Source organism: Pristiophorus japonicus, chromosome 6, assembly GCF_044704955.1.
Source record: "Pristiophorus japonicus isolate sPriJap1 chromosome 6, sPriJap1.hap1, whole genome shotgun sequence".
Taxonomy (NCBI): Eukaryota; Metazoa; Chordata; class Chondrichthyes; family Pristiophoridae; genus Pristiophorus; species Pristiophorus japonicus.
In genome coordinates, this window is record NC_091982.1 from 206,018,573 (window position 1) to 206,031,089 (window position 12,517).

The window sequence follows — 12,517 nt, forward strand, 5'->3', positions numbered from 1 at the left end:
GCGGGCACCGCCTCCTCCGCGGAGGGATGTTGTTCCCCCTCCGCCTCATTGGGGCGGTGCCTCTTTTTGTTCCTGGGGGCGCGCGGAGTCAGGGAGACCTCCATGTCTGCCGAGGCCTCCCGCTCCGCCCCCCCCTTTTCCTTTTCTTGCCCGCGCCTGGGCCCCTCTGTGGTGGTATTCAAGGGCCCGGGCACGGGCTCGGGGCACCCCGCGCTCGCCGGTGACTGGGTTGGGCTGAGCGCGGTGGTCAGACTTTCCGGCGCACCGAGGGGACCCGCCTCTAGATGTTTCTCCTTCTTCCGCGCCTTCTTTCCGCTCGGACGCTCTCCCTCCCCCCCGCCGGAGGCCCTGAAAACAAAGGCCTCCGACGATGCCCGCGCACCCATGGCTCCCGGCACGCGGACGCAACTAGGGGGAGGGGTGGCGGCAGCGCCAGCCTTGGCCGCCTTCGGTGGTTTGGCGGCCTTGGAGGCGGGGCAGTTCTTGCGAACATGCCCCACCTCCCTGCAGGCATGGCACCGCACGCCGTCCGACGTCCAGAAGACGCGGTAGGCAGTCCCCTCGTGCACCACATTAAAATCTCCCTCCGTCGTGTCCTCCCGCGCCAGCCGGACAAAGAGCTGGCGGCGGAAGGAGAACACGTGGCGCAGGCTGCTCTCCCTGAGGCCGAGCGGTATGGGGTTGATCCCTGACCTTACCTCCCCCAGTTGTTGTAGGTGAGGGAGGAGGAGCTCAGCGGAAACAAAGGGCGGGACGTTTGAAATGATGACCCTCTGCGCGGTGGCCTCGAGAGGGTCCACCGGCAGGAACGTCCCGCCCACCGTGAGCCCCTTTTCAAGGGCCAGGGACACCGCCCGCTCCGACCCCAGGAAGAACACGGCCTTCCCAGACATCTTGGAGGCTGCGACAATGGCCGAGGGGCCGACTACCCCAGCCATCGCCCGCACGCACTCCTCAATGCTCATTGTGGGGTGAGTGTAGCTCTTGACCCCGTGTTTCCTGGTTATAAGTCTGAACGGTGGCAGGGCAGCGGGTGGCGCAGGAGGTGCCGTGGATGTGGACACCGCCTGCGCATACGTCCTTGCTGGCCCTGCCACCGGCGTGGATGGGGTCGCCATCACGGGGTCCCTTTAAGGGCTACACCCACCCCAAAGTCACAGGCCTTAATGGTCTTTAATGGCCTCTTATGTTAACTGAGCAGAGGAGCCCTTAACGAGGCACCTCTCCCCTCGTTGACAATTGGGGAGAGGCCTTGCTCCCTCTGCTCAGTTGTCTTAATTGGGTTTTTTTTATTAATTTGGAAGGAAAGGGTTCTCAGAGAGAGAGGGGAGAAACAGAGGGTAACGGAGAAAGAGAGAGGGGGGTGGGAAGGGGGGGGGGCTGCGAGGGCAGGTCTCCCCTCGCAGCTGTGGGTGGGTGCACTCCCCAGATGGCAAAACACAAAAGTCTTTGGGGTGGTCTTCAGGTGGGGGGAGAAGATGTCTTCACCTGGGGTAGCTGGAGCCACCAGGCACTCCCAACGATCCTCAATAGGGTGATTAATGACTCTTCAGCCTGGTAGCTCCAGCTATCCCAGGCTAGGCAAATGTGGGGGGGGTGGGGGGGGTTCCAATTGTGGGGGGGGCCCAGTTGTAAGCACAGCCCCCACGCACACTACCACACACACACACACACCCCCCGCGATGTTCCGGCCCTCAGTGGTCTTCTTTCCTCCCCCCACCGATACAACAAAGTCTTTTTGGGAAATGCACCCACACCCACCTGTAGAGTTGTAGAGTCTCCCTCCTTCCACACTGGATGTTGTTGTGGTTTTTCCCCCTCTCTCCAACTCCTTGCAGAATGGTAAAAGTTGTTAAAGTTTTCTGTTCTCCTCCTCTCCCTCTGGTTAAAGTGATGGTGAAGCCCCTTCCTTCCTTCTCTTCCTGGCCTGGTCTCAGGGCTCTCCAGGCAGGAGCTCAAGTTGCTAGCAGCTCCACTCACTGCTCACAGCTCCAACTGTGCAGGACACGCCTCCACTGCTGCACAATTGGTCCTTGTGCATGAAACTCTTTTAAGTTTACCTGCAAAACATAAAAACATTAAACGGTGCCACCCGACCTGGGTGACACTCCAGACATTACAAGGCCCTTTTTTTTTTCCCCCCTTTTTTTTTTGTTTTTTTTTTGTGTTTTCCTTGTGCATGAAACTCTTTTAGGAGTCTACCTGCAAAACATAAACAACATTAAACTGTGCCACCCGACCTGGGTGACACAGCAGACATTTTCAAGCCCCTTTTTTTTTTTTTGGTTTTTGGTTTTTTTTTGGGCGCTAAAATCAAATTTTTCCAGTGCCCCCTATAAAAGGAGAGGGGGACACTAAAAACACCGGCAATTAAAACAAATTAAACTTTAAAACGTAAAATCAAATTAAAATTTGGTTGCCGGGCGTGATGATGCACTCCAGTCCCTCCGGTGCCCACCTCTCGCGGAAGGCCGCGAGCGTACCGGTGGACACCGCGTGCTCCATCTCCAAGGACACCCTGGACCGGATGTAAGAGCGGAAGAGAGGCAGGCAGTCAGGTTGAACGACCCCCTCGACCGCCCGCTGCCTGGACCGGCTGATGGCACCCTTGGCCGTGCCCAGGAGCAGTCCTACGAGGAGGCCTTCGGACCTACCCGCTCCCCTCCGCACAGGGTGCCCAAAGATCAGGAGAGTGGGACTGAAGTGCAGCCAGAATTTCAGGAGCAGCCCCTTCAAATAGTGGAACAGGGGCTGCAACCTTGTGCACTCCATAAAAACATGGAACACGGACTCCTCCAGACCGCAGAAATTGCAGGCGGCCTGGGAGTCCGTGAACCGGCTTAAAAATTTGTTGCACGGCACTGCTCCGTGCACCACCCTCCAGGCCAAGTCCCCGATGAATAGTGGGAGGACCCCTGCGTAGAGTGCCCTCCATCGGGGACCCCCGCCTCCTCCGGACGGCAAGATGGTACGCCATGGCGTGTCCGGACGGCCGGCGAGGATGGCAAAGTTGAGGGTGTGCAGGAGCAGCCCGTACAGGAAACCCCTCCGCGCGGAACTGAAAGGCACGGAGGGGATTTCCCCGAGGCGGCTCAAGTTGTGAGGCGCCGGTCCCCGAGGGAGGTTCCGGGGTTTGGCGCCGATGAGGAATTCCGTCCGGACGGGGGTCAGTTCGGACGGGATCTCCCCACGTGCTTGAGCCTCCTCGATACACCTAACGGAGTCAGGGCCCAGAGCTGTTTTTAGCGACTCGATGGCATCGGCCGCGCGGCGGACGTTGGCAGAATTTAGGCGCCGCGCCAGCGTGACTGGCGCCATCCAGCCCGCTCCTCCGCCATCGAGCAGGTCCCTGACCCTGGTCACCTCACCAGCCACAGCCCTCTCTTCCGACCGCCACATGAAGCCTCGGCCGTGGAGGTACGGATTCCCGAGCAGCGGTTCCTGCAGGACGGCCGCCACTCCAGCCGGCGGAGAGCTGCGCTTGGTGGAGACTTTGTTCCAGACCCTGATGAGTTCCCTGTAAAAGACAGGCAGCTCCCGGAGGGCGGTCCTGGCACCCCCCAAGTTCACAAACAGGAGCTGCGTGTCATAATTGAGGTCGAGCTGCTGGCGGAAGAAATACCTCGCCAGAGCACACCACCTAGGAGGGGGCTCGACGTAAAGGTATCTCTGCAGGGTCTGAAGACGGAAAGTCGCGAGCTGGGCGCTGACGCACACCAACGACTGACCGCCCTCCTCAACCGGGAGACTCAAGACCGCGACAGAGACCCAGTGCTTCCTGTTGTTCCAGAAGAAGTCCACCAGCTTCTTCTGTATCTTGGCGACAAACGCAGGGGGAGGGGTCAAAGTGACCAGCCGGTACCACAGCATTGCGGCCACCAGCTGGTTTATGACTAGCGCTCGACCCCTGTAGGACAGCACTCGGAGCAGTCCTGTCCAGCGCCCTAGGCGAGCGGCGACCTTGGCCTCCAGCTCCTGCCAGTTCGCCGGCCAGGCTTCCTCGTCGGGGCTAAGGTAGACTCCCAGATAGAGGAGATGGGTCGTGCTCCAGGCAAAAGGCCTGAGCTCCTCCGGCAGGGAGTCCACCCGCCACTGACCCACCAGGAGTCCGGAACATTTCTCCCAGTTGATCCTGGCGGAGGACGCGGCCGAGTAAATCTCCTGGCACTCACGCATCCTCCGCAGGTCAGCGGGATCCTCTACCGCGAGGAGCACGTCATCGGCGTAAGCCGAGAGGACGACCTCCACGCCCGGCCCTTGCAGAGCCAGTCCCGTCAACCTCGTCCGCAAGAGGCGCAGGAAAGGCTCCACGCAAACGGCGTATAACTGGCCGGACATGGGGCATCCCTGGCGCACCCCTCTCCTAAAGCGAAGGGGCGCCGTCAAGGACCCGTTAACCTTAATCAGACACTCCGCGGCGGCGTACAAAAGTCGGATCCGGGCGACGAAATGCGTCCCGAACCCGAAAGCGCGCAGAGTTCCGAGCAGATAGTCGTGATCCACCCTGTCGAACGCCTTCTCTTGGTCGAGGGATAGGAAGGCGACCGACAGACCAGCCTCCTGGGAGCAATGGATGAGGTCCCGGACCAGATGGATGTTGTCGTGGATCGTCCGGCCCGGGACCGTGTATGACTGGTCGGGGTGAATCATGTGGTCCAGCACGGCACCAAGGCGAGCAGACATCGCCCTGGCGAAGATTTTGTAGTCCGTGCTGAGGAGGGAGACCGGGCGCCAGTTCTTAAGGAGGCGGAGATCGCCCTTCTTAGGCAGCAGGACGATGACTGCCCTGCGCCAAGAGAGGGGCATCTCCCCGGTCGCCAGACTTTCCCCCAGGACCCGCGCGTAGTCGCTCCCCAGGACGTCCCAGAACGCCCTGTGGAACTCCACGGTCAGCCCGTCCAGCCCCGGGGATTTTCCCCTCGAGAGCCGGGCGAGGGCACCGGTCAGCTCCGCCAGGCTTAGCGGAGCTTCCAGATTTTCGGCGCCCTCCGGGCTGACCTTCGGCAGGTCCTCCCACAAAACTCTACGCGCTTCCTCGCTGGACGGATCCGGAGAGAACAGAGCCCCGTAATATTCACGGACCCTGTTGTTGACGCCCTCCGGATCCGAGACGAGAGAGCCGTCGTCGGCCAGCAGCGTCAAGAGCTGCTTACGGACACTCTGCCTTTTTTCCAGCGAGTAGAAGAAGGGGGAGCCGCGGTCCAGATCCCGCAGGAACCGGATCCGCGACCTCACGAACGCGCCTCGGGACCCGACGAGCTGCAGGTCCTTCAGCGCGGCCTTCTTCGCTTCGTACACCGTCCGCAGGGCCGGGTCCTGGACGACTTGACCGAGACGGGCTTCCAGGTCGAGCACCTCTTTTTCTAGGCGCCCGACTCTGGCCGCCCGCCTCTTGGTCGACCCCCTCGCGTACTCTTGACAGAAGACGCGGACGTGAGCCTTGCCCACGTCCCACCATAGCCTCAAGGAGGGGAAGCCCCCCTGCTTCCTTCTCCAGTCGGACCAGAATCGACGGAACGAGTCCTGGAACCGCACGTCCTCCAGCAGCCGGTTGTTAAAGTGCCAGTACGCGGACCCCGTCCTCGCGCGGAGCGAAGCGAGCTCCGCCCACACCAGGTGGTGGTCCGAACACGGCACCGGCCGCATGGAGGCCGCCGGGACGCAGGAAACGTACGCCCGAGACACGTAAAGGCGGTCGACTCTAGACCATCCAACTCCAGGCCTCACCCAAGTAAAGGCGCTGGAGTCGGGGTGGAGATTTCGCCAGACGTCCACCAAGTCGAAGGACCCGACCAGGTCCCTCAACTTCTCCATCGCCGTCATGCACTGCGGGGCACCGGAGCGGTCCCTCGCCTCGAGGGTGCAGTTAAAATCCCCCCCGAGGACAATGCAGTCGCCGACGTCGACGGAGCCAAGAAGAGCGGACACCTCTTCAAAGAAGCGCGTTTGCTGCGGGCCGGGATGAGGGGCGTACACGCTCACGAGATGGAGCGGCACGTCCCCCAGGCGAACCGTTACGTGCAGCAAGCGGCCTGGCACGGGCTCCTCGACCCCCAAGATCTCCGGCTGAAAATGCGGGCCCAGCAAGATGGCCACCCCACTAGAAATGGCGGTGAGGTGGCTCATGCGGACCTCTCCTTGCCATTCCAGGAGCCACGTGGCTTCGTCTCCCGGAACGGTGTGGGTTTCTTGCAGGAAGCACACCGCATATTTCCCCTCCCGCAGGAGCGAAAAATTGTCAAATCTACGGCGTGCCCCTCTGCCGCCGTTGATGTTGAGGCTGGCTATGGTTATCTTCATGACAAAAGCATAGTGCAACCTCTACCTTAACCTATTGTGGGGGAGGGAGCGGAGTCTTTTGTTGAACTCCGCTCCCTCCGCAGCCCAGCGAGGAGTCCCTCGAGCTCGCGCAGCTCAAGGTGCTGCTCCTTTGTCAAGGGCCCGCCCGCGGCCAAGGTTTTAACGGCGGCGCGGACGGACCCCTTGATCAGCTCCGGCTCGGACCATTTTTCCAGGGCCAGTCGGGCTTGGTCGCGGCGACCCCGGCTCTGGGCCAAAAAGTCCCGGAGTTCCTTTGCAGGAACGAGGAGGGCCTCAGCGGCGGCCGCGAGCAGATCCACCGCCTCCCTGGCGGTGGTCTCTAGGTCTTCACCCGCGTCCCCCACCGAGTCCCCGTCCTCCTCCGGGAGGTGGCCGCCAGCAGCCGGCCCATCGACCGCACAAGGTACGGCAAATGAACCGGCCGCTCCAACCGGCCCTGGCACTGCCCCGATCCCACCCCCAGGATCGTCGGCAGAGGAGTCCCCACTGGGCTCTTTTAAAAATGGTGCTGGGTCGGGAAATGACAGCGGAAGGGGTTCCCCCTCCGCCCCAGGAACCGGAGAACAAGGAGAGACCCGGCCATAGGAAATCCCCAGGCCCTCCAAGTGCTCCAGCTCCAAAGTAAGGGGCGAGGGTGGGTGTTCCTCCCCCTCCCCGCTGCCACCCCCCGGCCCAGCATCTACAGTGTCATAATTATTTAATTGTTTTTCTGCCGGGTCGAGCGACTCCCGGGGGAAGTTGGATAATAGCTGGGCGGGCTCAGGTTCGGCCTTTTCGGCCTCGCCCGCCTCAGTCCCCGGGACGCCCGGCCCGGCGGCTACGCATTCCTCCGCGGTCCCCACGCCCCCCACGACAGGCAGATCTTCCACTCCATCCCCGGGAGGCAGAGGCTGGGCAGCCTCAACTGTCTCACCCTCCCCGGGGAAAGACTCCTCGCGCCTGCAGCGCAATTTGGGGGCGCTGGTGGGGGACGCGGGACACGCGGCGGGCACCGACTCCTCCGCGGAGGGATGTTGTTCCCCCTCCGCCTCATTGGGGCGGTGCCTCTTTTTGTTCCTGGGGGCGCGCGGAGTCAGGGAGACCTCCATGTCTGCCGAGGCCTCCCGCTCCGCCCCCCCCTTTTCCTTTTCTTGCCCGCGCCTGGGCCCCTCTGTGGTGGTATTCAAGGGCCCGGGCACGGGCTCGGGGCACCCCGCGCTCGCCGGTGACTGGGTTGGGCTGAGCGCGGTGGTCAGACTTTCCGGCGCACCGAGGGGACCCGCCTCTAGATGTTTCTCCTTCTTCCGCGCCTTCTTTCCGCTCGGACGCTCTCCCTCCCCCCCGCCGGAGGCCCTGAAAACAAAGGCCTCCGACGATGCCCGCGCACCCATGGCTCCCGGCACGCGGACGCAACTAGGGGGAGGGGTGGCGGCAGCGCCAGCCTTGGCCGCCTTCGGTGGTTTGGCGGCCTTGGAGGCGGGGCAGTTCTTGCGAACATGCCCCACCTCCCTGCAGGCATGGCACCGCACGCCGTCCGACGTCCAGAAGACGCGGTAGGCAGTCCCCTCGTGCACCACATTAAAATCTCCCTCCGTCGTGTCCTCCCGCGCCAGCCGGACAAAGAGCTGGCGGCGGAAGGAGAACACGTGGCGCAGGCTGCTCTCCCTGAGGCCGAGCGGTATGGGGTTGATCCCTGACCTTACCTCCCCCAGTTGTTGTAGGTGAGGGAGGAGGAGCTCAGCGGAAACAAAGGGCGGGACGTTTGAAATGATGACCCTCTGCGCGGTGGCCTCGAGAGGGTCCACCGGCAGGAACGTCCCGCCCACCGTGAGCCCCTTTTCAAGGGCCAGGGACACCGCCCGCTCCGACCCCAGGAAGAACACGGCCTTCCCAGACATCTTGGAGGCTGCGACAATGGCCGAGGGGCCGACTACCCCAGCCATCGCCCGCACGCACTCCTCAATGCTCATTGTGGGGTGAGTGTAGCTCTTGACCCCGTGTTTCCTGGTTATAAGTCTGAACGGTGGCAGGGCAGCGGGTGGCGCAGGAGGTGCCGTGGATGTGGACACCGCCTGCGCATACGTCCTTGCTGGCCCTGCCACCGGCGTGGATGGGGTCGCCATCACGGGGTCCCTTTAAGGGCTACACCCACCCCAAAGTCACAGGCCTTAATGGTCTTTAATGGCCTCTTATGTTAACTGAGCAGAGGAGCCCTTAACGAGGCACCTCTCCCCTCGTTGACAATTGGGGAGAGGCCTTGCTCCCTCTGCTCAGTTGTCTTAATTGGGTTTTTTTTATTAATTTGGAAGGAAAGGGTTCTCAGAGAGAGAGGGGAGAAACAGAGGGTAACGGAGAAAGAGAGAGGGGGGTGGGAAGGGGGGGGGGCTGCGAGGGCAGGTCTCCCCTCGCAGCTGTGGGTGGGTGCACTCCCCAGATGGCAAAACACAAAAGTCTTTGGGGTGGTCTTCAGGTGGGGGGAGAAGATGTCTTCACCTGGGGTAGCTGGAGCCACCAGGCACTCCCAACGATCCTCAATAGGGTGATTAATGACTCTTCAGCCTGGTAGCTCCAGCTATCCCAGGCTAGGCAAATGTGGGGGGGGTGGGGGGGGTTCCAATTGTGGGGGGGGCCCAGTTGTAAGCACAGCCCCCACGCACACTACCACACACACACACACACCCCCCGCGATGTTCCGGCCCTCAGTGGTCTTCTTTCCTCCCCCCACCGATACAACAAAGTCTTTTTGGGAAATGCACCCACACCCACCTGTAGAGTTGTAGAGTCTCCCTCCTTCCACACTGGATGTTGTTGTGGTTTTTCCCCCTCTCTCCAACTCCTTGCAGAATGGTAAAAGTTGTTAAAGTTTTCTGTTCTCCTCCTCTCCCTCTGGTTAAAGTGATGGTGAAGCCCCTTCCTTCCTTCTCTTCCTGGCCTGGTCTCAGGGCTCTCCAGGCAGGAGCTCAAGTTGCTAGCAGCTCCACTCACTGCTCACAGCTCCAACTGTGCAGGACACGCCTCCACTGCTGCACAATTGGTCCTTGTGCATGAAACTCTTTTAAGTTTACCTGCAAAACATAAAAACATTAAACGGTGCCACCCGACCTGGGTGACACTCCAGACATTACAAGGCCCTTTTTTTTTTCCCCCCTTTTTTTTTTGTTTTTTTTTTGTGTTTTCCTTGTGCATGAAACTCTTTTGAGTTTATCTGTGAAAACATAAAACATTAAACGGTGCCACCCGACCTGGGTGACACTCCAGACATTTACAAGGCCCATTTTTTTTTCCCCCTTTTTTGTGTTTTTTCTTTTTTTTTTTGTTTTTTTTTTGGGCACTAAAATCACAATTTTTCCCCAGTGCCCCCTATAAAAGGGAAGGGGACACTAAAAGCACCGGCAATTAAAACAAATTAACTTTAAAACGTAAAATCAAATTAAAATTTGGTTGCCGGGCGTGATGATGCACTCCAGTCCCTCCGGTGCCCACTTCTCGCGGAAGGCCGCGAGCGTACCGGTGGACACCGCGTGCTCCATCTCCAAGGACACCCTGGACCGGATGTAAGAGCGGAAGAGAGGCAGGCAGTCAGGTTGAACGACCCCCTCGACCGCCCGCTGCCTGGACCGGCTGATGGCACCCTTGGCCGTGCCCAGGAGCAGTCCTACGAGGAGGCCTTCGGACCTACCCGCTCCCCTCCGCACAGGGTGCCCAAAGATCAGGAGAGTGGGACTGAAGTGCAGCCAGAATTTCAGGAGCAGCCCCTTCAAATAGTGGAACAGGGGCTGCAACCTCGTGCATTCAATAAAAACATGGAACACGGACTCCTCCAGACCGCAGAAATTGCAGGCGGCCTGGGAGTCCGTGAACCGGCTTAAAAATTTGTTGCACGGCACTGCTCCGTGCACCACCCTCCAGGCCAAGTCCCCGATGAACAGTGGGAGGACCCCTGCGTAGAGTGCCCTCCATCGGGGACCCCCGCCTCCTCCGGACGGCAAGATGGTACGCCATGGCGTGTCCGGACGGCCAGCAAGGATGGCAAAGTTGAGGGTGTGCAGGAGCAGCCCGTACAGGAAACCCCTCCGCGCGGAACTGAAAGGCACGGAGGGGATTTCCCCGAGGCGGCTCAAGTTGTGAGGCGCCGGCCCCCGAGGGAGGTTCTGGGGTTTGGCGCCGATGAGGAATTCCGTCCGGACGGGGGTCAGTTCGGACGGGATCTCCCCACGTGCTTGAGCCTCCTCGATGCACCTAACGGAGTCAGGGCCCAGAGCTGTTTTTAGCGACTCGATGGCATCGGCCGCGTGGCGGACGTTGGCAGAGTTTAAGCGCCGCGCCAGCGTGTCTGGCGCCATCCAGCCCGCTCCTCCGCCATCGAGCAGGTCCCTGACCCTGGTCACCCCACCAGCCACAGCCCTCTCTTCCGACCGCCACATAAAGCCTCGGCCGTGGAGGTACGGATTCCCGAGCAGCGGTTCCTGCAGGACGGCCGCCACTCCAGCCGGCGGAGAGCTGCGCTTGGTGGAGACTTTGTTCCAGACCCTGATGAGTTCCCTGTAAAAGACAGGCAGCTCCCGGAGGGCGGTCCTGGCACCCCCCAAGCTCACAAACAGGAGCTGCGTGTCATAATTGAGGTCGAGCTGCTGGCGGAAGAAATACCTCGCCAGAGCACACCACCTAGGAGGGGGCTCGACGTAAAGGTATCTCTGCAGGGTCTGAAGACGGAAAGTCGCGAGCTGGGCGCTGATGCACACCAACGACTGACCGCCCTCCTCAAGCGGGAGACTCAAGACCGCGGCAGAGACCCAGTGCTTCCTGTTGTTCCAGAAGAAGTCCACCAGCTTCTTCTGTATCTTGGCGACAAACGCAGGGGGAGGGGTCAAAGTGACCAGCCGGTACCACAGCATTGCGGCCACCAGCTGGTTTATGACTAGCGCTCGACCCCTGTAGGACAGCACTCGGAGCAGTCCTGTCCAGCGCCCTAGGCGAGCGGCGACCTTGGCCTCCAGCTCCTGCCAGTTCGCCGGCCAGGCTCCCTCGTCGGGGCTAAGGTAGACTCCCAGATAGAGGAGATGGGTCGTGCTCCAGGCAAAAGGCCTGAGCTCCTCCGGCAGGGAGTCCACCCGCCACTGACCCACCAGGAGTCCGGAACATTTCTCCCAGTTGATCCTGGCGGAGGACGCGGCCGAGTAAATCTCCTGGCACTCACGCATCCTCCGCAGGTCAGCGGGATCCTCTATCGCGAGGAGCACGTCATCGGCGTAAGCCGAGAGGACGACCTCCACGCCCGGCCCTTGCAGAGCCAGTCCCGTCAACCTCGTCCGCAAGAGGCGCAGGAAAGGCTCCACGCAAACGGCGTATAACTGGCCGGACATGGGGCATCCCTGGCGCACCCCTCTCCTAAAGCGAAGGGGCGCCGTCAAGGACCCGTTAACCTTAATCAGACACTCCGCGGCGGCGTACAAAAGTCGGATCCGGGCGACGAAATGCGTCCCGAACCCGAAAGCGCGCAGAGTTCCGAGCAGATAGTCGTGATCCACCCTGTCGAACGCCTTCTCTTGGTCGAGGGATAGGAAGGCGACCGACAGACCAGCCTCCTGGGAACAATGGATGAGGTCCCGGACCAGATGGATGTTATCGTGGATTGTCCGGCCCGGGACCGTGTATGACTGGTCGGGGTGGATCATGTGGTCCAGCACGGCACCAAGGCGAGCAGACATCGCCCTGGCGAAGATTTTGTAGTCCGTGCTGAGGAGGGAGACCGGGCGCCAGTTCTTAAGGAGGCGGAGATCGCCCTTCTTAGGCAGCAGGACGATGACTGCCCTGCGCCAAGAGAGGGGCATCTCCCCGGTCGCCAGACTTTCCCCCAGGACCCGCGCGTAGTCGCTCCCCAGGACGTCCCAGAACGCCCTGTGGAACTCCACGGTCAGCCCGTCCAGCCCCGGGGATTTTCCCCTCGAGAGCCGGGCGAGGGCACCGGTCAGCTCCGCCAGGCTTAGCGGAGCTTCCAGATTTTCGGTGCCCTCCGGGCCGACCTTCGGCAGGTCCTCCCACAAAACTCTACGCGCTTCCTCGCTGGACGGATCCGGAGAGAACAGAGCCCCGTAATATTCACGGACCCTGTTGTTGACGCCCTCCGGATCCGAGACGAGAGAGCCGTCGTCGGCCAGCAGCGTCAAGAGCTGCTTACGGACACTCTGCCTTTTTTCCAGCGAGTAGAAGAAGGGGG